This window comes from Chelonoidis abingdonii, chromosome 25 (genome assembly GCF_003597395.2).
Source record: "Chelonoidis abingdonii isolate Lonesome George chromosome 25, CheloAbing_2.0, whole genome shotgun sequence".
In the NCBI taxonomy this organism is placed as follows: Eukaryota; Metazoa; Chordata; order Testudines; family Testudinidae; genus Chelonoidis; species Chelonoidis abingdonii.
The window spans coordinates 16126108-16153387 of record NC_133793.1 but is presented as its reverse complement, the minus strand read 5'-3'; the positions used below and the strand labels follow the sequence as shown (position 1 = coordinate 16153387).

The window sequence follows — 27280 nt, the reverse complement described above, 5'->3', positions numbered from 1 at the left end:
GAGACAAGCTAGCAACACCAGGACGGTAAGGCTGTGTGAGATAAAGAAGGGTTGAGACACGGGGCAGTAGCAGGGCCTTGCGGTTTCATCTAGCGGTCAGAAGCATACGACAACTGCGGCAATCCACAGGCCCGGGGCAATCCGAGTAGGGCAGGCCCGGTTCCCACAAACCTTCCCACTCCTGATCAGAACAGGCGGAGTTACCCAGATGTGGGGAGATCACTGAGGTGGCAAATCTGCCAATAAGCGCAGGACCACTCAAAGGTAGAGGAACTTTCGTCATACCTTAATAATCGTAGGGTACGCCCACATCTCTGACTACTGCTACAGAGTGTCTCCTCCTCTCAAAAAAAGATTATACGGCATAGAAAATTCAGAGAGAAGAACTAAAGGCAACTAAATGATGTTAGGGTCCAAATGCAGAAGATTAGGCAGGCTTTCAGCTTGGAAACACGAGAGCTAAGCGGGGGTATGATAAGTATATACTTCATGACTATGTGGAAAAGTGATGGAAATTATTTACTATTTTCCCATATACAAGAACTAGGGCCACCATGAATTATGGGCCGCTTTAACAAATAAAGGAACTTTTCTTCTTCACACGCGGCACAGTCAACTTTGTGTAACCCTTGCCTAGGAGGTTTTGAAGCTAGGACACAGCGTTTAAAAGGAACTAGATGAATTATGAGTTAAGTCCATTAATGGTTATTAGCAGGATGGGTAAGGTATGTGTCCCTAGGCTTCTGTTTTCAGGTGGAGATGGAGGCAGAGAGAGATCCCACTTGATCATTGCCGTTAGTTACTCTCCCTCTGGGGCACCTGGCATTTGCCACCGTCGGTAGACAGGATACTGGGCTTGATGGACCTTTGGTCTGACCTGGTACGACTGTTCTTATGTAAAAGGCAGGTCCTGGATGGTATTTTGGACCTCCCTAGGAAACCCTGACTGTTGCAGCCAAGAGACCCTCTTCATGACTAAACCAGCAGCCAAACTTCTGGAAGCCATGTCTGCCACATTCACTGCAGCCTGGCTACCTTAGGCACTAGCTTCCCCTCATCTAAAAGACTGAAATTGGGCCCTCTGTGGGAAGCATATCTGCGAAGCCTGCAAGCCTGGAGTAGGTATTAAAATTATATTTAATTAACAATGAATGCTTGGTTGTTAGCGACATGAAATTGCAGGCTTGCAGAGGAGAAGACCTCCTTTCTTGTATCTCAGTCTTGCATTCTAAGGTCCACCGTAGGTTGACAGACACAGTGGTGAAGGAGAAGTACCAAGCACTTAGAGTCTTGGTCTGATAGCAGGGAACTGTTGCCAGTAAGTGTTGGGAATCCCACAGAGGTAATGTCACTGAGTGACTGAAATGCTAGAGTAGAGATTTTTCTGCTAAGAAATTTAGAAGAAAAAAATTCTTCCTCCCATACATGTGCTATTTCTTCCTGCCAACAGGAAAGAGATGGAAAGGGTCATAGCTTCTGAACTGAATTACAACTGACACATCCAGAGGTGAGGAAAGAAGAGCACTTTGTGAGCTGAAATAAAGGATAATAGAAAGTGATACTGCAGCAAGAATACAGCATCTTCAAAGCTGTTCCTTCCTCTTTTGAGTGTGAAATCAAAGAATTCTGGCTGTAATGATTTTGCTCATTTCCTGCCTGACTTTATTCAAATGACTTAGGATTAATTAACGTCAGCTTCAAAATGAAAGTCACGTCCAAGCAAGACTTCTTTGTCTTCTTTTACAGAATTATACTAAATCCTGCATAATGAACAGCTAACTAGTTACGATCAACACTGTCCTCAGCCCATGTTGAGTTGGAATTTACCAAAACGAGGCTTGCCATCAAAAGCAGAGTTTGCCATTTAGTGCAAGTCCTATACTGACAGAAAACCCAGACAATCTCCTTAAATTGGTTCTTTGGTTTTGGATGAACCAATTATAAGTCCATCACCATCCAGAGATTTATTTTTAAAATTCCTAGAAGGGAGACACGGAGTGACACACAAGCTAGAAACTGTGCTGTGAGGTATTTATGATGTTTTTTCAGCAAATGAAAATCCAATCCACAGAAAAAAACAGAGGAAAAATAAGACTGGAAGGATATGGAATGCTGAAACAAGGAACAGATAGCTGAGAGAGAAATTCTGCTGGTTTTCCCCCAAATATAAATCATTTTCCTTATTAGCCTCCACATTCTCAGCAGTTTGCTCACAGTTTTTAAACCATTGCTTTGCAAGTGTTTGTGCGTGTGGCCAAGAAGAATGGAATGTCTTATCTTTCCCATCCTCTGAAAACATGTTCAGCAGGCTACTGCAGTCTCAGGTCAGGTTTCCTAATGAATAGGGTAGTATGCATTTGGCTACGTCTACCCTTGCAGCATTTTTGTGCTGTCGGTTTCACCAGTGATAGTGAACCGTGAAAGGAAAGCGCTGGTTTGTGTCCTCACTCACTTCCACAGAAGCAGCAAAGAATCCTGTGGCACCTTATAGACTTACTTACTTTTTGGAGCATGAGCTTTCTTGGGTGAATACCCACTTCGTCAGATGCATGTAGTAGAAATTTCCAGGGGCAGGTATATATATGCAAGCAAGCTAGAGATAATGAGGTTAGTTCAATCAATCCCTATGCAGGGAGACCCACGTTACACCCTAGAGCAGAATGACTAAGGGCTTGTCTACATTTTGATGATAGGTCTTGGGGGAAGGCGGGTGTGGGTGATTGAGAGGCATCCCTGGGTCCCTGCACAACCTCCTCTCCCCAACACTGATCAGCTCCAGTAGCTCAGCATTGCTCCAAGCAGGGGATTCTTTGCTCTGTGGAGCAGCCATTGTCACCTGGCCAGATGATAAGTGAGCACTTGCCAAGAAAACAGGAAGGGGAGTTTCAAAGTTCCCGGGGTTTTGCCTGGGGAGGGGCGGATGTCTGTTTACCTGGTGTCAGAGCAGCAGAGCTGCTGGCCAGAGGGTCACCTAGGCACAGTGGGATATCCTGCGGAGGCTAAAAGCTCTGTAAACAGGAAGAACGCATCTTCACTTGCACATCACCACAAAAGTATCACCGGTAAGAGCTGTACGCCTCTCGTGAAGGTGGTTTTCTGTTTGCGGTGAAACTTTTGAGTTTCACCACAAAAAGTCATTGGCAACTAGACGCTCCCACGGTTTTTGTGCAAAGAAGGGACTTTTTCCGCTTTAAATGGCAAGTGTAGACAAGCCCTTAGTCATTCTGCTCTAGGGTGTAACGTGGGTCTCCCTGCATAGAAAACCTGAGTCTTTCCAGCCTGACTGAAATCCGTAAACCTTCCTCTTGGATCTAGAGTGACTACACAGCCAGTAACTGTGGTACAGTGAATACTGCTATGACCATGTCCAAGGTTGCTAAGGAAAATGACAATGCTAATAAAATGTTCAGCCAAAAAGTTTTGCATGCTCTTCTAAAATACATCACCTTAAAAGAATCTTCTCTTTGAAATCACAGCACCTTGGGGTTTATATCAACTGTTATAACTATTCACCAGCATTCATACAACCAGCAGACCATGGATTTATTCGTTCAGCACATTTTTAGTACTTATATTGATAATTTGTTTGCAGTAACACCAATAGTATTCAAGGGTTTATACACAAGAAAGGATGGTCCCTACTCTGAGGAGAGGACACTCAAAGGACAGACAGACAGAGAGACAGAGCTTGGGGAAGGAGAGTGTTTTAGGCATTTTAACTTTGCAGGCTGTCTTTCAAAGAGATTTAAAACATCCTGCTGAATCAGAAGGGATGAGACTAGGATATCTCCTGAGTCAGAGTTGGCATTTCACTGGACATAATAATCTTGGTTAAGCAGATACTCCATCAGTGAAAGAAAACAGTCTAAAAGAAGGAACATAATCCTTGTAGGCCGTGTCTCTGAAGATCTAAGTGTTGCTAGATAATTATTGTAAGTACAGTGTAAGGACCTGTTTAACAGATACACCACAAGTTTAGTACACTAAAAAACTTCCCTTAGCTTCCCTGGGGTACCATCTCAAACCTCTCACCTTCCAAACTGAAAAGTCATGAATATCCACACTCCATTCCAAAAGTGAGCATGAGAAAGCTAATGTGACATTTCCTGTCATGTGAGCAATATGATGAGAGACCACACATTTTACAGTTCACTGGAGAAGGTTTTGCATTGATGCTTGCAATCCAGGAGATCAGCTCTCTCACTTTTACAGGTAATGGAGCCAGAAGAGCATGGAATCACCTCACCCATGCAATTTGTCCTGTGGCATTTTGCAAGATTATTCCCCACCATCATTCCCACTGACGTCTTATGTAATCATCCCCTGAATATCTGCAGAGAAGGTTTCTTGCCCTCCTCCTCTGAAGGTCTATTCTAATGCTCAGTTACAAGAAATATTTCCCAATGTCTGAATTAACCCTTTTCTTCCTTAGCTGTAGGCCACTTGCCCTTTCTCCAAGTGTTTTCTGCAAAGAATAAGTCCCTTCAGAGAGATGAGTTATTTGGCCCAATAAGTGAGTGTTGTCTTAATTAACACTTTGATAAGGCAACCCCATGACAGTATAAGCTGTAGCTGACACGATACAATGAACCAGGTGTAACCCACACGCCTTCTGGGTGTGGTGGTCTGTCCCCTCCAGTGGCATTAAGACCACATGGAAATTAATGAGTCTGCTACAGCCTTAGCTAAGGGCCATGTGGCTTTTAACTCATACAGTAAAGACTCATACACCAAGGTCTCAGATTCAGTACCGCCCACCAACGACTGGGATTTATTGGTGTTACACAGGCAAGTTATAAAAGTATTTGAGATGAAAACCGAATTCCTGTATTGCACATCTTGAAAACAGAATTCCTAAACAAACAAGTTTGCATCATTCTTGACTCTCTGGTCAAAATGGTTTAATACAGCAGGAATTACTGTGCTATCAGTCCTTTAATTTGCTTATCTGAAGAACTAAATAAAAATGATATCCCTGAGCAAAGCGTTAGGGAATCACAGTGAGTTTTAAATTCCACCCGTGACATGGAGCCATTGGCTGATTTGTACACAGAGCACAGATCTGCTGCAATAACTTTGTAAAACAGATTTGATTTTACTTGCCATGCAACAGAGAAGGGGTAATTCTCTGCAGTGCACTGAAATTCTGCTGAACTTTTGCTGGCTGACACATGAAAGAGCTACAACTGCACACCCTGCAGGAGACAAGTGGCTGATGAAAACGGAAAACAATGCAGCAAAGGAAGTCATTCAGCAGGGCAAATAACTTTGTTCTCTCAGGGGCTTTTTTTGGGTACCTTCTTTCCATAGAAAGTTTCCACTGCAGATATTTAAATTAAACTTACACTCATTTTGGTCTCAAACCTAGGAGGCTACTCAACACGAGTTCAGCTGAAAGTTAACAGAAAATAACATCATGTTCAGGTCCAGGTGTCCTAGCTCCAGAAACACAGACCGATGGCAAGGAATTCAGAGAACATAGTCAGAAGGCTTCGTTATATGAGGAAAATAAAGAGGCTAAGAGGCAGTAGCTTAGCTGAACAACTACTGGGGCGAGATAACAAACCAGAGACATCTGAAAAGTTAAACTACATTAGAGAGCAAAAATATTGAGGGTTATCCATTGCCAATACAGTTAGGTCTGATGGAGTCAAAGTGATCAAAGGAAAATGAAGGATGAATATCAGAAAAAAAAAACTTTCATGAAGATTCATCAAGAGGATAAACCCCAGCACCTGAGTTATCCAAGACTGGATTGGACACAGCAATACATACTAAGCAATGGAAAACTTGCTTCTTTCAGGAGGCAGGTGGATTTAGATGAAATTCTCCATTTCCAGTTTCTGTGGCCTCAGTCCTGAAGTCTGTAATCAGGATAAACTTCCATGGGTGTCAATGGGAGTATTGTCTGAGTTGGGATGGGGCCTTATGATTCTCTGAACAACCTGAATGTGTCTGCCACTTTATAGACTGCTGCAGGCTTTGCCCCCGTACACATACCTGGCTGAAATTAAAGAAACTTTCATTTTCTGGGACTGCATACTAATGGGGTAACTTTCATGTTGTATAGAAAAGTTGCTTCCTTCACAAGATATAGACTCTACCTTTAAATACACTAAAGGGATTAAAAAGCTCAACAGACTTGTGGGTTCGTATAGAAGAATGACTCATAGGAAGGATGGCAAAGATGCATCTCTATAAAATATTAAACATAATAGGCCTCTCTGCCAGAGATTGAAAGAATAAAAAACAAGATAATTGGCCCAGTGTTTTTCTCCTGATCCTGAAAGTCACTAATGGCCCTTTGGGTGTGTGAACAGATGTCAACAAAGTACTGTAGGTACCACATTTTATCCACTGCAAATTACTGCTTGACATTTAATTAAATTTTTATTGTGGCGATTCCCATCAATTCTCTCCATGGTATCAAATGGACTGAGCAGAGCAACGTGTGTCTTGAGCAAGCAGTCACAGCTCATCTGTATAAAGATGCAACTTTTAAAGGGAAAAAAGAAAGACTAAATGCATCATTAAAATATTTGATTTATTTACATTTTTGCTCCCTTTATGTGCACTCACTGCCTGCTGGGGTTCTTTAAGCCTGAAACTGAGGGACTCTGAATACTTGAAACGCCAACTGAATTCAGAGGGTACTGCAGATACTTAGAACCTCTCGGGATCCACGCAACTAAAGCTGGAACTGAACAAGTTAACATTCCCCATACTCCAGCCTGCCTTCCAAACAGGACAGCAGCCAGCCAGCTCTAAATGTGTGTGCTGATGCCTTACCTCCCAGCACCTCCAAGAGCTTTACGAAGTCACAGGAGACAAAACTGGAGTGATGGACTCAAAATGAAAAGCTAAATCAATAATTAAATGCTGCGGGTCACTGGATTGCACAAATCCGTCAATCTATCTTTTCTCCTCCTTTTAATCAGAAGGGCTGTTTCAACAGTGGGCGGAGTGTTTCTGTAAGAACCATGTTACGTACCGACCGCTGCCTTGATGCCTGTACTGAGTGCTGTATAAATCAATAATAATAAATCATTTGTAGAACTGAGTCATTAAGAGTGTTAAGCAAATGGAATGTCTCCTGAGCCCTCAAAACCGAGCGAGAGACTGATTTGAGTAACTTATTAAAGCATTTATTAAAACGCAAACTCACAAAACATCAAATATGTATAGCACAGACAAAACCTCCTTTCCGGTATCCATCTCCCCACAACAACTAGTGAAAAAAAGGCCCTTGAGTGCATGTGTGCATGCACACGCACATGCACACACACCAATACAGGCAGAGCTACCAAAACCCAGCTCAGTATCTGGTAACCCTCTGTCTTCCCTTGGCTGACATGCTCCCTTTGCTTTGATTTTGTCTCAGACTGTAAACTCTTCGCTGCAAGGACCATCACATGCTTTTGATTTCTCTGTACACTCCCAGCACGCCATGGGTACTGTACAGATCATAACTAACCAATAACAAACAGCAATACCTAGGCCAGGAACAAACTTCTCTTATAGTTGTTCCCTATGGGGTTTCTTACACATTCCTCTGACAAATGTGGCAACTGATCATTGTCAGCAACAGGATACTGAACTAGATGGACCCCTCATCTGATCTAGCATGTCAGTTCCTATGTTCTTAGTAGCAGAATAAGGCTACATACACACTACAGCACTTACAGAGTGCGCCGCTGGAGCGCTTGCAGTGGAGTCAGAGACACTGTAAGCTGACGGGAGCCGACATAGCACTGTCCACACCAGCTCTTAGGTCGGTGTCGCTTACGTTGTTCAGGGACATGGATTATTCACACCCCTGAGCAACATACGTTATGCCAAAGTAACCTGCAGTGTAGACAAGGTCTCAGCATAACCAATCTAGGGTGGTACACAATAGCTGCATGACAGTGCATAAAAAAGTTACACAATAGATTAAGGCATGAAGGGAAGAAGAAAACTGTGTCTATTTTATACCAAAGGAGGAATTTTAGAAAGGCAGAAATCTAACTGCTCCTGCGGTAATTTAGCCAGGGCTAACATCCTACTCTTGTGAGAAGTGCCAGGGATTGTCAGTACTTCAATGTGTGCAAGTACACAGTTAGGGACTCAGTTTTATGATACATCTGTAACCATGGTTTTGAAGTTCTCCAGAGCTCTTCCCGAGCCGGTTACAGAACACTGTCAGCTTTACCTTCGCACAGGTATTATGCTCACAGGTTAAATGCAATCCATCCTGAAGGTGACAGGAGCACTCTTTATTGCTTGTGCACTAGTTGATATGCTGCTGCTGCTGCCACTACCATGAGCGAAGCTCCCAATGAAACATGCCCCAGCTATTTCTCCCTGTGCAATGGGCACTGGAAAAGGAGTGCCTGGCAAAGATACTGACTGTGCTGGAATCCAGCTTAACTGCATGGATATCATGACATCTTTCTTGCGCATTCCAATTCTTCTTTCCACATGGTTATCAGTTGAAATGTGCTATGCAGGTGCCAAAATCCTGGACATAGTGCACGGCAGGAGCACACGTGCTGTGCACTTTGGAATTTGTCTGGGACCGGGATGGGAGTAGAGGAATTCTTCTCTGTCTATGCCATGGAGCAACAGTGGAGTCACTCTGCAACTATTCCTGCAATCTCATAACTTGAGTCACCTCCTTGCCACAGGCATGACCCCAATGTGAAGGAAATGGCTGATGGATCCACTGACTCCGTCCAGCCCTCCACTCGTTTGGTAAGCAGTAGCATGCAGGAAAGTCCGCAGGGCTGGGCACCAGGTCATGCACGCTTCCCAAATCTCGTCCCTCTCCCACAAAGTGACACCACCTTGGTTCCATTGCAATAGGGCCATCTGCAGACAGACATGGGTAGGACATCCATCCCTCCAACGTAGCAGCCTATAGCTAACAGGGGCCTAATAAATGCTTTGATAAACAGACTGAGCCTATGCCTTGTAGCATTTCCCTAATTCAGGGCCCAACTCTGCCACCATTCTGCACATGGACTCCACTGAGTTCAGACATGTTTACTTCAAAGAAGATTTTTTTTCGTCCCCAGAAGAAAATCTGGCTATTGGTAAGGAATCCTGTCCCATATATCGAACATATTCTGAAATACTGTGATAACAGCCCAGCACTGGAGAGACCGAACACAAAGCAGCCCTTTGCCAAACTCTCTGGGGGCTTTTGGATGCCAATTCCTATCAGAGTCGTAGCTGTTTCTTCGCTCCATCAGAAAAATGGCCAATAAAAATCTCCCGAAAAGACTGTTCCCAATTAAAATTAGCCCCTAAGAAATCAGTATTGTGGCCACTTGCTTAACATATTTCTCCCGAGAAGAATTTATAGTGTTTCCTTGATGAACCTCAGAGCGTAGCAGTTTCAACCATGATTACAGAAAAAGCAGCAGTGCCAGAAATAACACTGTTAAAATGGAAACATCCCCTGTGCTCACTCACACATATACACCCCTCTCTCACATACAGCACAAACACAGCTACTTTCTAAGACCAGGAACCATTCCTCTCAGAGCATCGGAACAGCACAACCACCAGGTGTCTACGCTAGGCAAATAAAGAGACCTGATTCTGCAACGGTGAACGCCAGATGAAAACTGAATTAGAATCCCACTATTTATATATCAGAGGGGTAGCCGTGTTAGTCTGGATCTGTGAAAGCAGCAGAGAATCCTGTGGCACCTTATAGACTAACAGAGGTTTTGGGAGCGGATGGCTTTCGTGGTGATATCCCACTTCGTCAGACGCATGGTAGTGGAAATATCCAGGGGCAGGTATATATAGCTAGCAAGTGCAAGCTAGATGGATAACGAGGTAGTTCAGTTCAGGGAGGCGTGAGGCCCTGTTCTATGCAGTAGAGGTTGTTGAAAACCAAGGGAGGAGAAACTGGTTCTGTAATTGGCAAGCCATTCACAGTCTTGTTGTAGTCAGAGCTGATGGCGTCAAAACTTTGCAGATGGAACTGAGCTTAGCAGTTTCTCTTGCAGTCTGGTCCTGAAGTTTTTTTGCTGCAGGATAGCCACCTTAGGTCTGCTCTACTTAGTGTGGCCATAGGGAGGTTGAAGTGCTCTCCTCACAGGTTTTGTATATTGCCATTCCTGAGTACTGATATTGTGTCCATTTTATCTCCTTTCTCCGTAGTGACTGTCCAGTTTGGCCGATGTACATAGCAAGAGGGCATTGTGGCATATGATGGCGTATATTAATTTGTTGGACGTGCAGGTGAATGAACCAGTGATGTGGTGTGCTGATCTGGTTTAGGTCCTTATGATGGTGTCACTGGTGTAGATTGTGGGCGAGAGTTGGCATCGAGGTTTGTTGCATGGATTGGTTCCTGAGCTGGTTACTATGGTGCGGTGTGCAGTAGTGGTGAGAATAACGTTCAGGTTTGGCAGGTTGTTCTGTGGGCGAGGACTGGCCTGCCACCAAGACCTGTGAAAGTGTGGATCATTGTCCAGGATGGGTTGTAGATCCCTGATGCTGCGTTGGGAGGGGTTTTAGCTGGGGCTGTATGGATGGCCAGTGGAGTGCCTGTTGGTTTTCTGGGTTTGTCCTGCATAGGAAGGCTTTCTGGGTACACGTCTGGCTCTGTTGACTGTTTCCTAATTTTCCTCGTGCGGGTATTGTAGTTTAGAGAATGCTTGGTGGAGATTTTGTACGGTAGTGTTGGTCTAGCTGTCTGAGGGGTAGAGCAGATGCGGTTACCTAGGTGCTTGGCTGTAGACATAATGGATCGTGTGATGTGCCCGGATGGAAGCTGGAAGGCATGAAGTAGCGTAGCGGTCGGTAGGTTTTACTCCAACTCAGGAACCAATCCATGCAACAAACCGTATGCCAACTCTGCCACATATCTACACCAGTGACACCATCATAGACCTAACCAGATCAGCCTACACCATCACGGTTTCATCACCTGCACGCCCACCAATTGTAATATACGCCATCAATGCCAGCAATGGCCCCTCTGCTATGTACATCGGCCAAACTGGACAGTCACATACGGAAAAGATAAATGGACACAATCAGATATCAGGAATGGCAATATACAAAACCTGTAGGAGAGCACTTCACAACCTCCTGGCCACACTTATAGCAGACCTTAAGGTGGCTATCCTGCAGCAAAAAACTTCAGGACCAGACTGCAAAGAGAACTGCTGAGCTTCAGTTCATTTGCAAATTGACACCATCAGCTCTGGACTAAACAAAGACTGTGAATGCTTGCCAATTACAGAACCAGTTTCTCCTCCCTTTGTTTCACACCGCTACTGCAGAACATGGGCCTCCACCTTCGCCTGAGAACTAACCTCGTTATCTCTAGCTTGCTTGCTAGCATATATATACCTGCCCCTGGATATTTCCACTACCTGCGTCTGACGAAGTGGGTATTCACCCACGAAAGCTCACGCTCCAAAACCTCTGTTAGTCTATAAGGTGCCACAGGATTCTCTGCTGCTTTCACTATTTATATATCACTGAGTGCATCTGCATATGTACACTATAAACACCCACCCACAGACGCGCTTTATAGATGGACATTGTTTTAACGGACCATCGCTGACAATGAACTAAACGGGGCCTCCCAAGCATTAGACTCAGTATGTTACACCTGGTAAGAGTGGAGAGAATCACAACGTACTTTCTGCACTGTAAAGGGGCATTTTCTGTCCCTCCCATGACACTGATGCAGAGGCAGCAAGGAGAAGTAGCAGATTCACCACCAGCAGTTTAATTTACTTAGTTATTTGACTTTGGACACAGAGAGAACAGAGCTTCCATTCTGAGTAAAACACTCACAGCTGAAAGGGTGCCTGCGTTCTTGGCAGCTTCCCCTCTCCCCTCCCTACTACAGATAGTTCAGCTCTGAATTCAAACAGACCCAGACTGTGCCCAGGCTTCTGGTTTTCACCATTTCTTACCAGAAAACAGGAGATAATTCTCAACAAAACCCCATCCAGCTGCACTCAGCACCCTCACCTCCTTCAAATCCTCTTCCTGGCTCATTTCTGTCAGGACGCATGCCACTGATCAAGTATTTCTTTGAATTAATAGTTTTGTTCACTGAGACCTCATCTAGTCACCTCCTGATGAGATTTATAGCACCACCCCCAGTACTCCCCCACCTTGTTGGGCTCTCCCTAACTCACTGTGTTATCTCAACATTTAAATTGTTAGCCCTTCCAAGTAGAGGCATTGTCTGTTTGCTTTTAGAGGGGCTTGTCACCCATTTGGCCACTGTATAAAGAGAAGGCCTGATTCTCCTATCCCTTTTCACAATGAGTTTATTGGAAACTAGTGTAAAATGGCAAGTTACTACTTTCCATGTGAGGAATTTCCTGGTCCTGCTTGGGAGCTAGAGGGCGCTGGGGAAGCCATGTGGTCTGAGTCAGTCAGCAGACAGCCACTCTGGAAAGAATCAGCTTAAGCCTTAAAGCAAGATGGGGTGAGTTGTGCCTCGCTGCAATAGAGAGCAGCTTGCCTTCTTCCTGGTTTGGGTTCTGGATCTGAATGCTAAGAAATAAAGTAGTGCTATGTTGTAGCTGCCCAGCAAGAGTATTTTCGCTTTTCTCCAGCTTCTCTGTGCATGTGCTGAAAACTTAACAAACTAAGTCAGTGTGGCAGAACTGGGTTCAGTCTGAATAATAACGTCTAAGTATGTTTTCTGTGGTAATTCTTCATAATTCCCATGATCCACACATCCACAACCAACAGCTTCCGAATGAGGAAGCCCCATGCAAATAGCCTCTGAGGGCCACAATATGTGAAGTGGAGCGCAAAGAAAGTTGGACTTTTCTGATTTTTTTATTCACATATTTGCTTGCCTTCATTCTACTTCTACCCATCGTTACCTGTTTACTTGGAAATATCAAAAACCTTGTGTGTACATTTTTGCATATCACATCTTCCCTTCAATAACTTCGGGTTTTGATTAATGCAAATATGATCACAAAATATTTTCTGTCTTTGTAGCAAATACCCACAGGTGAATGACAGATCAAAATGTTCAGGCAACAGACCGGTGCGCTGGCAATGTTTTACACGCAGAATCAAAAATAAATCATACTCCATGAAGATAGAATGGCAACCAACCCTCATCTGGGAATTTCCTTCAACTTCTTTAAAGAGCTCAGCTCTGCATAGTGAATAATAAAACCAATACTGCAGACTTTTCTCAGGCCAAAGAAAAGCAGCACAGCACTGACTTTGGATTCCTTGATTTGGCAAAAATGTTCTCAGCCTTCCATGGGGCACTATATCTGCCTGTAAACAGTGCAATTTAAAACCGGTGTAGGAGAGAAATCAGGATTTTGTTTTAATAAATATTTCTTGCATAAAAACTACTATTGCAGTAATGGTGCAAAACACAGCGGTAACAGGATCATTACTGTGAAACACTGTAATATTTTAGTGATGAGGCTGTGCCCGCGAAGCACAGCTCTGCATGCGGGCAGCTCTGGGAGGCACTATGCTTCTATGAGCCAAAACATCTCCCCAAAGTACCTGGTGAGCAAGAGGAACATACCTGCTATGGCACTGATTAGGGGAATTCTGCACATCTCCCAGCCAGCCCCACTGACCACTATAGGGAAGGGGACAGGCTTTTCTGCAGGCTTTGGGTCCTTTGCATGTCAGGGGGACTAAAAGGGAGCATTTCCTGCATTCAGAGAGCTCCTGAACTGCAAATGTGACCAGTGTCTGCCTGGAAAGTGTGGGGGGAAGGCTTCTAATGATGGTTCTCTAAAGCTGTGCATGTGTGGAAATGCCAGTTCCAGTACAGCCCTTGATGAGCAAACTAAGCTGATGATTAAAGCTAAGATTTTGTCACAGATATTTTTAGTAAAAGTTAGGATAGGTCATGAGCAAAAGTCAAGGACAGGTCATGGGCAATAAAGAAAACTTCACGGAAGCTCGTGACCTGTCCCTTTTACTAAAAATATTCATGACAAAATGGGGAGCCGCTGGGCAACTGTAGGGGCCAGCTGGTAGCTGCGGGGTCCTCCGTCACTTCAGCCTGCGGTAGACAGGAGCTGCGGGGTACCCCTGCCGCCCATGGTGACCAAGAGCTGCGGGGTACACTCACTACCCTTGGTGGCTCAGAGCTTGGGGGTCCCCCACAGCTCCCGGCCGCCATGGGCTGAAGTCACAGAGGTCTTTGGAAGTAACGGATTCTGTGACTTCTGCGATCTCCATGACAAAATTGTCGCCTTACTGATGATCTTTTCCGTACTGTGGTTTCAGCGGTTAGTTACAGCTGCTCACTGTAACACACAAATGGCAAAGGAATATTATTTTAAACATTGTCTAGCACTCTATACCCTGGGATTTCAGAGGGCAGATTGTGAATGGAGCCTGGGAACACCCCTGAGAGGTAGTGAGGTGTGATTATCCTCACACTACAGACCTGGAAGCTGAGACACAGGCCGTGGCTACATAGGGAAATTGACCTGAAGAGCTATTGTGGAATAAATGATTCCACAATTGCTCCCAGACTGGGCATATTATTCTGGAATAAAAGTAATTTCCCTTGTAGACAAGCCCATAGAGTGGTGAAATGACTTCCCCTCAGTCACACTGTTAGTCTATGACACATACACTTTAACTCAACCATAACATATGAGCTTGATGCAGGAATTATGGAATGAAATTCTCTAGCCTGCATGATCCAGGTCAGACTAGATGATCAGAATGGTCTGTTCTGACCTTGGAATCTATGAGCTGGGAACAAAACCCAAGTCTCCGAATTTCTAGTCCTGTGCTTTAACCACAAGACCATCCTGCACACTTTAAAGTGCCTGTACTGACCCAGGTCTACAGGTGCTTGGCTGGGAAAGGGTAGTTTTATCACAGGGTTTTGTTGCTTTTACTCTAGACCAAGAAATACATGAGTGTTACAGTCATGTTTGTGGGAGGTAACTGAACACACATCTTGACTTCCATTCAGTACAAGGAAAGCTCTGCATTCCTCTGTAGATACACACAATCCCATTTTCATTTACAGTTCTGGTCTGACCTTTCAGTGCACTATTTTATTCAGTTTCTCTAATTCTAAAAAAAGGAGACATCATCTATTTTCAAACAAACAAATCCTTCTTTTCTTTAAAATGTACAAACCCTATTATATTTTATCCTGTTCTGCAGCTCAAATATAAACGTTTCCCCTCCCCCCTAGCAACCCCAGTTTCCTCTCTGCAAAAAAAAATCTCTCAGATCAGATCATTACTCAGGTTAGGAAGCCAAGTTTCAAGCTCAGGCTCGATCAAAAGGCTTTCCCCCACCGGTTTCCCCTCCGCCAAAGAGATGCTGCTATGAACAACCCTTCTGAAGAGAAGAATTCAGTACAGAAATTCTATATAGTGCTTAGCCCAGAGTGGAGTGACTATTACTTCTCCTTCAGCTGTAGGGTTCACCTCTCAACCCTCCTACCACGAAAGTTAACAGCCCTAAAATTATTCTTTTCTGTTTTAAAGGTTAAAGGCCAGAACCACAACTAGTGTTAACAGGCAGAGCTCTAGTGACTTCAGTGGAGCTCTGCAGATTTGCATCAGCACAGAATCTGGTCTTACACTGACTGTAATTCTTCTGCAGCAAGGTTGATGCTGGCTTGGGTTCATTATACAGGTGCCGAGTGTTACTTTAGCTAAGCTCTTCTAACTGAAAAGGAGAGAGAACCTGGAGATTGCTTTGCTTTCTTTAGGCAACAGATAGTTCATTATTTCTCCCCAACAAGTGCACTTTATGAAAATATTTCTTCATTTTTATTTTTGAATCTTCACATTTTTGTCTCATCTTTGCCTTTACTGGTTTTTTAATTAACATTACTAGGTTTCCTCAGAAGGAAACAAACCCAGAAAATAGAATAAAGGGCAGGAGGAAGTGAATGGAACCCGTGGGCAGCTATTTAAAGAGTCAGTGATGCCTCATGGAAAACTCTGAAACACATTCTATCTAATGACAATTCTGCTGCTCCAGCCTCAAGTCAGTTATTTGTTTTCCTTGGGTTCCTTATAATTAGGGTGACCAGATAGCAAGGGTGAAAAAGTGGGACAAGGGATGGGGGGTAATTGGCACCTATATAAGACAAAGCTCCAAATATCGGGGCTGTCCTTATAAAATTGGGACATCTGGTCACCCTACTTATAATGAGGGACACTGGCATAGAAGGACCTCTGTTTCTTGAGAATTCATCCACTCTTGCTCATTCCCCAGCTGATGCTGGGATATGGTTTGCAATGTCTGAATCATCTCCAGAGCTCCCGGATGGGAGGTCACTGGCAGAGTGAAATTTCACATGTGGGGTGGGAGCACAGGGGCTTAGCTAAAGAAACACAGAAACTCGTAAGGAACAGAGATGCACATATTAATAAAGAACAAGGCAGCAAAATATGAAAGCAGGAGCTATGGCAGACCTGCCAAGTGTCATACATGCATCATTCATGACACACACACACACTTGGCAGTTCTGTCAGGCCTGTCCACATATCTGATAAAGAAAAGTTTTGAAAGAGAGACAGAGACTCCTCTGGTGCATAGTACCCTGTAGCCTGGGGTAAGGGCACTGAGCTGCAAGCCAGGAGACGACGAATCTGACTTTCCATTCATTCCCTGTGTGCTGTCAACAGCTTTGTACATCTCACAACCCATATTCCTAACTAAGCCCTTGGAGGCAACTATCATTCATGCACTTTAAAGATGAGGTCACCTTAGGCCAGAGGTGAGCAAACTACAGCCTGCGGGCCACGTTCTGTGTGGGCCCGAGTTCCCAGCCGGCCCCGGCCTCTCCCCTGCTGTCCCGCCAGCGCAGCAGTGTGGCTGGCACTGGCCGGGCAGTGTGACTCAGGGACAGATTTAACAGTGAACACAGGGTGCCCTGGCGCAAGTCCCCCCAACAACCAGGGGCCCCAGGGCCGGGTACTTGGGCAGCTCAACACTGGCGCACCCCCTGCGGGGGGAAGGGGGCTACACTGCGGGGGCAGGTGAGCAGGTGGGGGGTGCGGGTGGCAGCAGCGCGGAGAAAGCGGGCGGAGGACTCAGGAGGACCAGGGGCAGCTGTGCAGCTGGAGAGAAGCAGTGGTTTTCCCCTTCAAAGCTGCGGCTCCTGAGTCCTCCGCCCATGTTCGCAGGGCCACATTCTGAAAGGGACTGGCCGTCAGTGGACACGGAGGATGGGGGTTGGATAGGAGGTGGGATCCCAGGGGGCGGTTAGGGGCAGGGATCCTGAGAGGGGGTGGTCAGGGGACAAGGAGCAGGGGGGCTTGGGTGCGTCACAGGTTCTGAGGGAGACAGTCGGGGGAGGGAAGTGGGAAGGAACAGATAGGGGGGAGGCTGTTTGGGGAGGAACAGCCTTCCCTACCCCGATATGGCCCTCGAGCCAAAAAGTTTCCCCACCCCTGTCTTAGGAAATGCTTCTCTGACATACCCAAGTCTTATCCACTTCACCACATTGCCTTTAAGAATGGATGTACAAAATTATATGCGTGGCTATCCTGTCTTGAACTACTAGAGCACACTCTGCTCCCAGGACCAGGACCAGAACTTGGGAATCCTGGTACCTGCTGTCTCACAAATAGCTGGCTAGCCCACTGGCAAAGTGTGTCAGTCTTCCTCTGCTGCGGGGTCCACTTAGAGGAGACTAGCCTACAGTCACCACCAATTGCTCAAGTAAAAGAATTCTGTGCTGTGGATCTAAAGGGCCTGAGTTCAAGATCTGTTAGCAATCCTCGTGGAAAAGAAAAGCGTGTGGTCGTGGAATTAAAGACGGTATCAGTTTTGTCCTCATGAGCTCTGGAAAGTAGGAATCTACCCCAATGCAGACCTGCTACAGGGCACAGGAGGGGGATTTCCCTTTGGTGCTCCCTAGCAGATGGGTAGCAATGGGGTCCCTTGGTTGGATGTGGGAGCATGGTAAGAAGGAGCTTAGGGAGCCATTGGGTTTATGTGGAAAAAGGCAAAGGCTGGATCTGCTTGAAATCTGCTGATCCTCCCACCCCCATGCTCCTAGTTGTACCATCAAAATAGAGAACAAGTGTATCTGTTCCTAAGCACATCAAACACATCCAAGACCTTGAAGCAACCATACTGCAAAACCCCAAATCCAACGTCTGGTTCCCACTGGACCAGCCAATTTTGGCTACAACTCTCAGAATTCTAGTACCTGCATAAAGAACAAGTCTAGTCACTCCTGTGCACCAACAAATCTGAACCCAAATGCTTCCCGGTGCAACAATGCTACAAAAACCTGGATCCACGGCTCTTTTCCCAGAGACCTTCTAAAGTCTGTAGGAAGAGCAGAGGAAGGGCCAGCTGAGTTTGGTGGCAGTGGGTTGGGGCTGGGAAGCCACAGATCCACTGAAACTGAAATTTCGTTTGCATAGAAAACTTTTACACCCTATGTATAAAGTTTACCATGAGTTTGAAAACAGCACGTGCTGAGCTCATAGTTTGCTACAGAAACTGGTGCACTTGTTCCCTTGAAAACTCCAGCCCTGATTCTCCTATCTTGGACCTTGTCCTTATTTACACCTGAGCAATGTGAATGTAAAATACCCACCAGAATCCTCACACTTTCACTCCAGCAGTGGCATTTACACTTAGCTTTACCCAGGTGGGGTTGGGGTGTGGGGAAAGGCTGAATCTTGCTCACTGTTTCCTCCCAGTCAAGAGCTGCTGAATGGTTTCTTCTCAAACTCTCCACAAGAATAGTGCCTCAGTTCAGTAAAGTTTTATGCAACTGAAATCAAGGGGTTAGAAAGGAAACATTTAGGCAGCCTTAGACTGATTACCATTGAGCCCACTAGGGAAAAAAAGCTTCTCAGAATTTTTTCCATCAGATGTCGGTAGCTCTACGTACTCAAAAGACTCCTCTGCTCAGCCTCACTGAGAACATTCTCAGCCTTGCACAGCAAATAACCTTCCCTCGCCCTGTGCACAAGGAAATCGTGCTCACCTGGTGGCTACGGAAAGCTTTCTGCATGTTGAGAACATGGCTAAATTCAAGCACCTGGGAAAGTCAATACTATAGTACCTGTGCCTGGCCTGGGGTTAAAGGGAGAGTCTTTGTCTTGGCAGCCATCTGAAAAGCTGATGTGGTAGAGAGTGAAGGTTTCCTGCACATTTACTTTCACCAGTGGTTTGGGGCTGGCCAAATAACCCCCAGTCTCTTTAACATGCGCCATCCCTGATACACACGGCTCTCTTTGACCCAAGTTAAAAGGCTCACCTTATGCAGGGCTGTAATTAGAGCAAGGTTGGATACAAATCTTCTGATTACTGCAATGATTATATTGACCGAGACCCCAGGGGGCTGCCAAGAGCAGGCATGGTGAATTCGATTTGTGCAGCAGTGGGAATGCTGGTCACAACTGTCCTCTTATAAGGTAGTCTCTACAGAGGCAGCCCAGGTGGAAAATCCATCACTCCAGCAGCCCCAGATTAATAAACTAAAGGTGGGAAGAACTCAGGAGCATAATGGGTGGAATGGAAGAACAGAATAAACACTACCCCAGAATCCTGACTGGCCCTTCTGACTGCAGATCCCAGCAGAGCAATAAAGACCTGCTAATAAACAGCCTTTTAAAAGTCAGAGACAATGGTGTTTAATGTACATTTAAAATAAATTACTTGCCTTTCCAGAACTTTTTTTTAAATCGTGAACCTGTTGCCAAGAAACAAAATGCTTTAAAACTATCTAGAAACAGCAAGTCCACCGAGACACTTTTCGCGTTCACGTAATGTAGCCAGGAGTTAGGACGGTAATGCTCCCCTAAGTGCACCATCAGCAGGAGCCTTGACAGTTAGAGGAAACAGAAGAAACTAGAGGAAAACTAGCTATTTCAGTGCAAAAGGAGTGTGCCCAAAACAACTGTGGGAATTCACCAGGGACATACTGCAGGGAATTCTTAGGAGATCTAGCACCAACTTGAGGGGATAGTTGGGGTGATTTCCCAAACCCCGGAACAGTCCTCACTTCTCTGATTACTGCTAGACCAGCCATGTCAGAGACACCTTATCCCTGGTGCTTGGGAAATATTTCTCAACATCACATTTGCTTTTGCCTTTAGAATAAACATCAGGTATTTTCAAAACATTTTGTCCGAGGATTCTTTCCTTTGGATCCCACTAGATGTCCCGTGCACATAATCTCACACACCCTGCAAACTGTGCTAGCTGAATCCCATGGTATTCTATCAACAGCTCTGTATATTTTTCAAGAGCAAACTCTAAACATTTCTAAGTTTGTTTGCCCAGTGGTTCTGCCTCTCTCCTTAGTTGTGGCCATGAGAACATGATTTGTTTAAATGGGAATACAAACAAGCAGAGTCTGCAGTCCCTCTCTCCATTTCCTCTGCCACACTTGCACTTGGGGCATAGGCTTATCAGGGCAGAGCGGAAGGGAAATTTGTTGGAGCTCCTTATTAAAGTTCCAAGAGTATATTAGCTGCAGCAGTGCCTGACAATATGCTGCTGCGGCACATACGCCTTTCTTAAATAATCTATGTCCGACACAGACATCAGAGAGATCCACATTGTAGATGAAGATTTAAAATGATCTATTAACAGTGCAAATTGCTCAAGCTACTTCTCTAATACTTCAACAGTCCTGCACGGAGATGAATGTGAAGTCAACAGAGTCCAAACATTCTCCACGGAGGGAACTCTGGGGAATCATCACTGCAAGTGAGAGTAGAGTGTCCCAGACTGCATGAATGTAAATTGCCACAAGGCCAGCTTCAGGGGGTTTCCAGCTTCCTCAGCACTTTAATTAGCTAATAATTCAATTAGGACTTTTCATTTTGATGCAATTAGACTTTCCCTACTAAATTGTTTTATTTTACTTTTTTCCTTTTCTAAATAATAATTGAAATACGTGTTGTGCTGGAGAAAGGAGCCAGACTGAATGCCCCAGAAAAAGAGGCTCTCTGTCCACAGAACAGGAGCAACCCAGAAAGTGAGAGCATATGTTTCCTTTGTTCCACCCCACCATTTGTCCCTCAATCCTCCACTAGAAGGTTTCCTTCTAAGGCTGGGTGGGATTCACTCAGCACCCCTCTGCTGAGGCTGTCAACACGGGAACCAGTTAGTGCCATTATACTAGGGTTTTTGGCTTCTGAGATGCCCCATCATCACCCTCCACTCCTCGATTCATTTCAGGCAGGCTACAGTTTTACTCCTATCAGAGAGCTGGATTCTGACCACGCCGTGTATATTATTCTATAGGAAACAGAATGTAAAGTTTCTACAGCACAGAGATTGTGTAAACCCAGCAAACAGTGACAACTGCTAAGGAACATTAGTAGGTCTCTTCTGCCGCATGCTCTAGGGGATCCCTGAAACATATTAATAAAGTCAGGACAAAAGGGACAAGAGCCATAAAGGAGGGGATGCTGGGGAGTCCAGATGCCTGCTTTCCAGATGATAAAGGCTAAAACTGTCCCTGCCTGCTGACAATGGTAACGTTCAAACAGATGAAGTAAGTGCTCAGAAACCATGAGCTACCTATCAGCAGTAGAGCAGAGTTCACATTCTATTGCTGATGCTGCAAGTCATGTCAATTGCCCCATCCATTTTCACTTGCCAGAGTTTAACTGATCCATTTTCACTTGCCAGAGTTTAACTGGGCCAGAGACACTTTTGTGGTAGCTGCACAATTAGTTCCAATTCTCAAAGGCTCAGAAAATGCAAAAAAAAATACCCAGTCCTTCCCATCAACACCATACCTAGAATAAATAGCCACACATTTGCATTCAGCAGTTCAGTGCATGTCTGAATTTCAGAACACACCTTTGGCTATATCACAGGTGCTATTAATTTCCACTGAGAAGGATTAGGGTGCTTAAATCATTAGAGCTCATTTACACAAACTTAACACATTTTTAAAACTGCCTCATTTTATGCTGATGTGGAGGTGTTAATCTCCAATGAAATATTGAAAATAAAATGCCAAACATGTTTAGCCCTCTAAAGGCCCTTTACTCCACTATTCTAGCAAATTTTGCCATTCTCTCTTACTGCACTCCTCCTGCAGATATTTTCTGTCTCAGGGTTTGGAAAGTCGCTCTGATACAAAGCCTCACTGCAGAACTTTGCTAAAGTAGTTGCATATTGTAATCAGATGTTGCATGACAGCATCCCTATTATTTGCCACTTACTTTCTTCTACTAACGACCTCTCCCCCTCCAAAAAACGGAGCCATTCCAGACTGATGGCTCCCAAACTGCCAGTGCTACTCGGTACCATGAGTGACAGTCCCGGACAGGACTCCCCGAGAACATCAGTTATATATGCACTTCAATTAACATTCAAACTGCAGTTTGTTTATTTGCCAGCATTGGCGCTTGGGCTGCCTGGCAAAGGATCAAGAGAAACAAACCGTTCATGTTTACAGGATAGAGGAGTCCTATATCCAGTAACTCCTGGTTACTCATTTACAGTGACCTCATCGGGGAGACATGCCTGAGTGTTACAACTGCCCTTACTTTACTTCTGCCCAATCTGCTGCACCTCCCTCTCCCCCCCCACCCCATGACCTGACCACAGCTGATAAGAGGGAAAAAAACCCTCCCCGAACATTCATTGCCTAGTATGAAGCAATCAGGATTTCATTACCTGCATCGACTCGGCTCCTACGCCCCCTGCACTGCAGCTTTCTCTCTCTCATGACCGTGCCTTGTAAGAGACAGGAACCCTGAGTCTCCAGGGGGATGTTCTGATGGGCTGTAATAGAAAAGGTTACTTTAAAGCTCCTTATTTGGGCAGTGATGTAAAGGGAAGTTGTTCAGTGAGCACCACCCACTTTTTCCATTCACTGCACATTGTTTCCTGTTGTCAAGTAGCTGCTGTAGCTTTCGATACAGACAAGGGAATCCTTCAGCCCTTGGCTGGTTCTCATGCATTGCACAACTTGTTAACAGCGTATTACTGACACAACCATCTCCTGGGCCAAACTCCTTATACTTCTAGCAAACATTTCTTCCTTTAAAAATTTGCAAAAATCCATCAAATCTTGATCCCAGACACTGACATAAAAATCTCTCTCTCTCTCTCTCTCTCTCTCTCTCTCTCTCTCACACACACACACACACACACACACACACACACAGCCCCTCCATCACAAATGCTCACTTGTTGGCAGGCTATTGCCATCTGAAAGTGGCTAAGTGAGACTGTCATCACAATTCTTCTCAGAACCAATCTGCAGCAGTTGGTAAAGCTCCCACTGCATCTCGCTGCAAGTCTCTGTTAAGCAGCCTGCCCTGCCTCTGGACTGTAAGGTGCTCAGATACCCTGCTGACAGGTGCTATATAACAATCAAAGTCAAATAAGACAGAACAAGGACTGTCTGTCCCAGCAAGAATCACTTGCCAAATTCCAATCCCAATAAGAAACTAATGGGCTATGAGGCCAGCGCTATTTGCAGAAGAGTCCCTCTCAGGGACAGACACCCTGATAAGGGATGGGTAGATTAGCCTGAAGCCAACCCACCTTGATGTACTGGCTACCAGCTGATGGGACTGGCTCTGTGGCTCAGTGCTAGGGCAGCTGAGCTCCTCCTGAGCCAGCTGTCACCTCCCCGTGCAGCATGGACAACAGCAGTGCTGAGTGGCTGCTGTGGGCTCTGGCGCTCAACCAAATGCACTTACCAGGAGGACACAAGCTGAGAGCAGAAAGCAGCCCCCTGGAGATGCCCTGCAGGCACCAGCAGCTCTGCTCAGACCCGAGCCCTGTGCAAGCACAGGCTCTGGGAGAAGCGAGCAAAGGGAAGGCAGAAAACAATCAGTGTGTGTGTCTGTGTGCCTCCCCCCCCACAGCCCCATCTCTGGTGTCTGCCTCCCGCCATCCTTGCCATCCCCACATCCTCTTCCCCCGCTGCCCAGCTCCCGCCCCGTGACACGTGCCCTCCCACTTGCGCTCGGCCGGGGCTCAGCCTGGCCCCAGGGTCCCCGCGACGCTGGCAGAGACGGGCCGGGCTCCGGCGAGGGGTGGGACGCAGAGCGCCCGGCCGCCCCCTGTGAGCTGCGCTTGGCGGACGCTGCCCTGCACCCGCGGGGAGGCTGGAGCTCGGTGGCCGGTGCAGGGAGCAGCCGGGCCGGGGCAGGAGGGATTATCACCCGCGGCTCAAGCCCCAGCAGCTGCAGCTCCAACGGGGGCCAGGGGCAAGGCATGGGGAAGGGGCACTGCCCAGGGAACCCCACCGAGGGTGGGGATCTAGCCAGGGAGAAGCTGGTGGCCCCTAGGAAAAGGGGTGATTTTAACACGTGTTAACTGCGATGTGCCAAACAGCCTGGGCAAGGGATAGTTTTAACAGGTGTGAGCTGGCTCCCAGGATTTAGTCTGAGCAGTTAACAGGTTAAAACCACAGCTTGCCTGGCATACACTGGGATCTGGACGTCGCTAACCTGACCCGTGTCAACATACGTTTTTCTTAGTGTAGACTTGGCCTTAGAGGCAAGGTTGGAAGATGTGAAAGTGCTGCCCCTCTCAGTTCGGGTTAGGCTGTTTACTCCCCTGGGAATAGGGCACACAGTCTCTTCTCATGTAGTGTGAACAGGAGAGCCTGCACACCCCTCCCTGGAGAGGGGGAGGGAAAGGCCGCAGGGATCATTTACATCAGGCTTCCCACCACAGGACACTCTCCAGCTGAAAAACAGAACAGGGCTCACAGCAGCATCTGACAGCCACGTTACACCTCCCCTGCCTAGCACGGGACACACACAGTAACGTTTATTGCATGGCAGTGTCATAAGCGGACTCAAACCAGACCTTCCGCTGATCCACCACTAAGTCAAGCCAGCAAAGTCCCTAATCTGCACACACTGAATCACTTGCTCTCTGCTGTTTAGCCAGTGCTCTCCCTTAAAACAGATCAGGTGCCAGGTCCGTATGCTGGGCACTCGTGCAGCGCTCTTGAGCCATTGGGAAGTACCACGAGGCGATGCCAAGCTTCCAGCCTGGCCTCCTTTGTGTGTAGGATGAACCAGCGAGGGGGGAGTCCTGCTGGGAGCAGGTAACTCTGAAGCCGTTAACATTTGGTTACACTACTAGTTCCTAAACTACATTCACTGCAGCCTGCAAGCCTCTTTATGTTGCTTGGCCCAGCCATTCAATGAGAGCACCATGTGCCTTATGACAGCAGAACAACTACCTATAAGTATGAGACTATCTCTAGCATGCCCAGATCACACATTAGCCACAGCTGTGGGAAAGGAGACAGGTTTCCAATTTCATTTTTACTCAGATTTTACATGTGTAAGCTTTCACAAGTGATGACACCAAATCAGCTTTTCCACAGAATTGCTGCATGAACTCTGGAGGACACTGAACTCAGCCCACAGACAAAAAGGTGTGGGATACCTGTGTGCCTGACTGTAGCAGGGCAGTCACCCCGCTCTGGCCCTGAAAGGGTTAAAAGCCAGTCTTTGCAGAGGACTGGGGCTGACAGCCTATAAGAAGAGGCTGGGAGGCAGCCAATCAGGGCCAAGCTAGGCCCTATAAAAGAGCTGCAGGGTCAGTTGGCAGAGGTCAGTCTCACTCCAGCCTGAGAGTGAGAAGGGCCTTCCTGTCTAGAACAGGGTACTTGAGGTAGAGCAGTGCTGGGGAACTCTAGTCTAAGGCCTAAAGAGGTACTGGGGTTGCAGAGGTGTAGCTGTGGGATAAGCAGAAGCAGCTGGTCCTACCCCCTTGCTAGTGATGAATGGCCATTACAGACTGTAGTCTGCCCCAGAGGATGGGGGCTGGATGATGACTGGCAGTAACCACTGAGACAAGGTGGATATAGAGCAGGGGTAGGCAACCTTTCAGAAGTGCTGTGCCGAGTCTTCATTTATTCACTCTAATTTAAGGTTTTGTGTGCCAGTCATACATTTTAATGTTTTTAGGTCTCTTTCTATAAGTCTATAATACATACATAAACTATTGTTGTATGTAAAGTAAATAAGGTTTTTAAAATGTTCAAGAAGCTTCATTTAAAATTATATTAACATGCAGAGCCGCCAGGACCCGAGTAGTGTGAGTGCTACTGAAAATCATCTCGTGTGCTGCCTTTGGCACCTGTCCCATAGGTTGCCTACCCCTGGTATACAGAGTTGGGGGTTCCCCTGGGAGGGGAGACCTAGAGTGTGGGGGTACTGCTGGGGGAAGAACCCCAAGGTAAGGGGCACTGGAGGGACACAGGGCCGTGGCAGACAAGACACGGGCTGGCTGGAGGTGCTCTGGGGCTGGAAAAGAGCTAATTCCTGGACTGACCATCAGGAGGTGCCATGGCAGTGAGTCAGCGATCTGCTACACTGACCTTACAAGCTAAACTGTGTGAATGGGCAGTGTGCCTATGCCGTCCTCAGCAGAGCAAACACGGCCTGGGAAAGTGTCAAAACTCATCCTTATTCCTTGGGTTTGGCCGTACTGGAAATGCAGAAATATTGCCATGACATAAACCTCATTCTAAGTGTCCCCCCAAGACTAGGAGTTCCTAGGGTTTCCTTTTGGGACCTCCTCTGTCCTAATTCTCTATACCTCAAAGAGGCACTTAGACCCTTTATAGTCTAGATGGAGCTAACTGGCCCTCCAAAGCCAGCATGACTCAGCAGTAAATACTCTCAATCTTAACACCAATTTTTAGCACCTTCAGTGACTGAACAGAAGAGCCCTGGATTCCTATACAGGGTTTTAGAGTCTGTTGCTGTTATAGATTAGTAAGAGGCACGTTAAGAGGCCCACTGTATAATAGCTAATAGATTTTAAGAGGGGCACTCATTCAGGGGGATTTGGCATTATCCTTATGAAGTGCTTTGTGGGGGAAGGGTTAAGTCACTGCCACTGGTGCCTTTATCTTCACAGGTGCAGACAAAATCTTCCATTGTAAAGAGAGGACGTGGCTGCAATAAGACAAAAGATCTGCCAAAGGAGACCTGCATGGGCTTGTTCTTGTTCCATGTGGTGATGGCAATGGGTGTTTTTAGTGGCTCCCGTATACTATGGGGTTTCCAAGATGATGGATAGAATGTATGGATTCAAGTCCTCAGAGGACAAAGCAACAAAATGTTGAGCTTTGAATGCAGGCAGCTGTGGGAAGTCAGGGTTTTTACAAACCACAAGAATAGCTTTGCATCTACGGCCAGGTCTATACTTCAAACTTTTGCCAGCATAGTAATGTTGGTTAGGGATATGATTTTTTTTATGTACAGTATTTCCCCATAGCACAGACAAAGATATACAGGGGAAAAAAGTGCTTTTGGCAGTAGAGCATATTTTGTTCAGGAACCAGTATAATCTGTAC

At 46.0% G+C, this 27280-nt stretch overlaps 1 protein-coding gene across 9 annotated transcripts in view; it reads right to left on the bottom strand.

The window, feature by feature from the left end:
* The window catches only part of HIVEP3 (HIVEP zinc finger 3), a 443901-nt gene that overhangs the window by 163334 nt on the left and 253287 nt on the right, over window positions 1-27280 (bottom strand). For 7 of the 9 annotated variants that reach the window (XM_032764058.2, XM_032764060.2, XM_032764065.2 and 4 more), the window contains one exon: window positions 22615-22722. The exons of 1 other annotated variant lie outside the window; for it this stretch is intronic. The gene's annotated coding sequence lies outside the window, so the exon portion shown is untranslated. Of the gene's footprint in view, window positions 1-18609; window positions 18687-22614; window positions 22723-27280 lie in introns of those variants that run through there. One more of the 9 variants, XM_075060844.1, reaches the window with a different exon arrangement.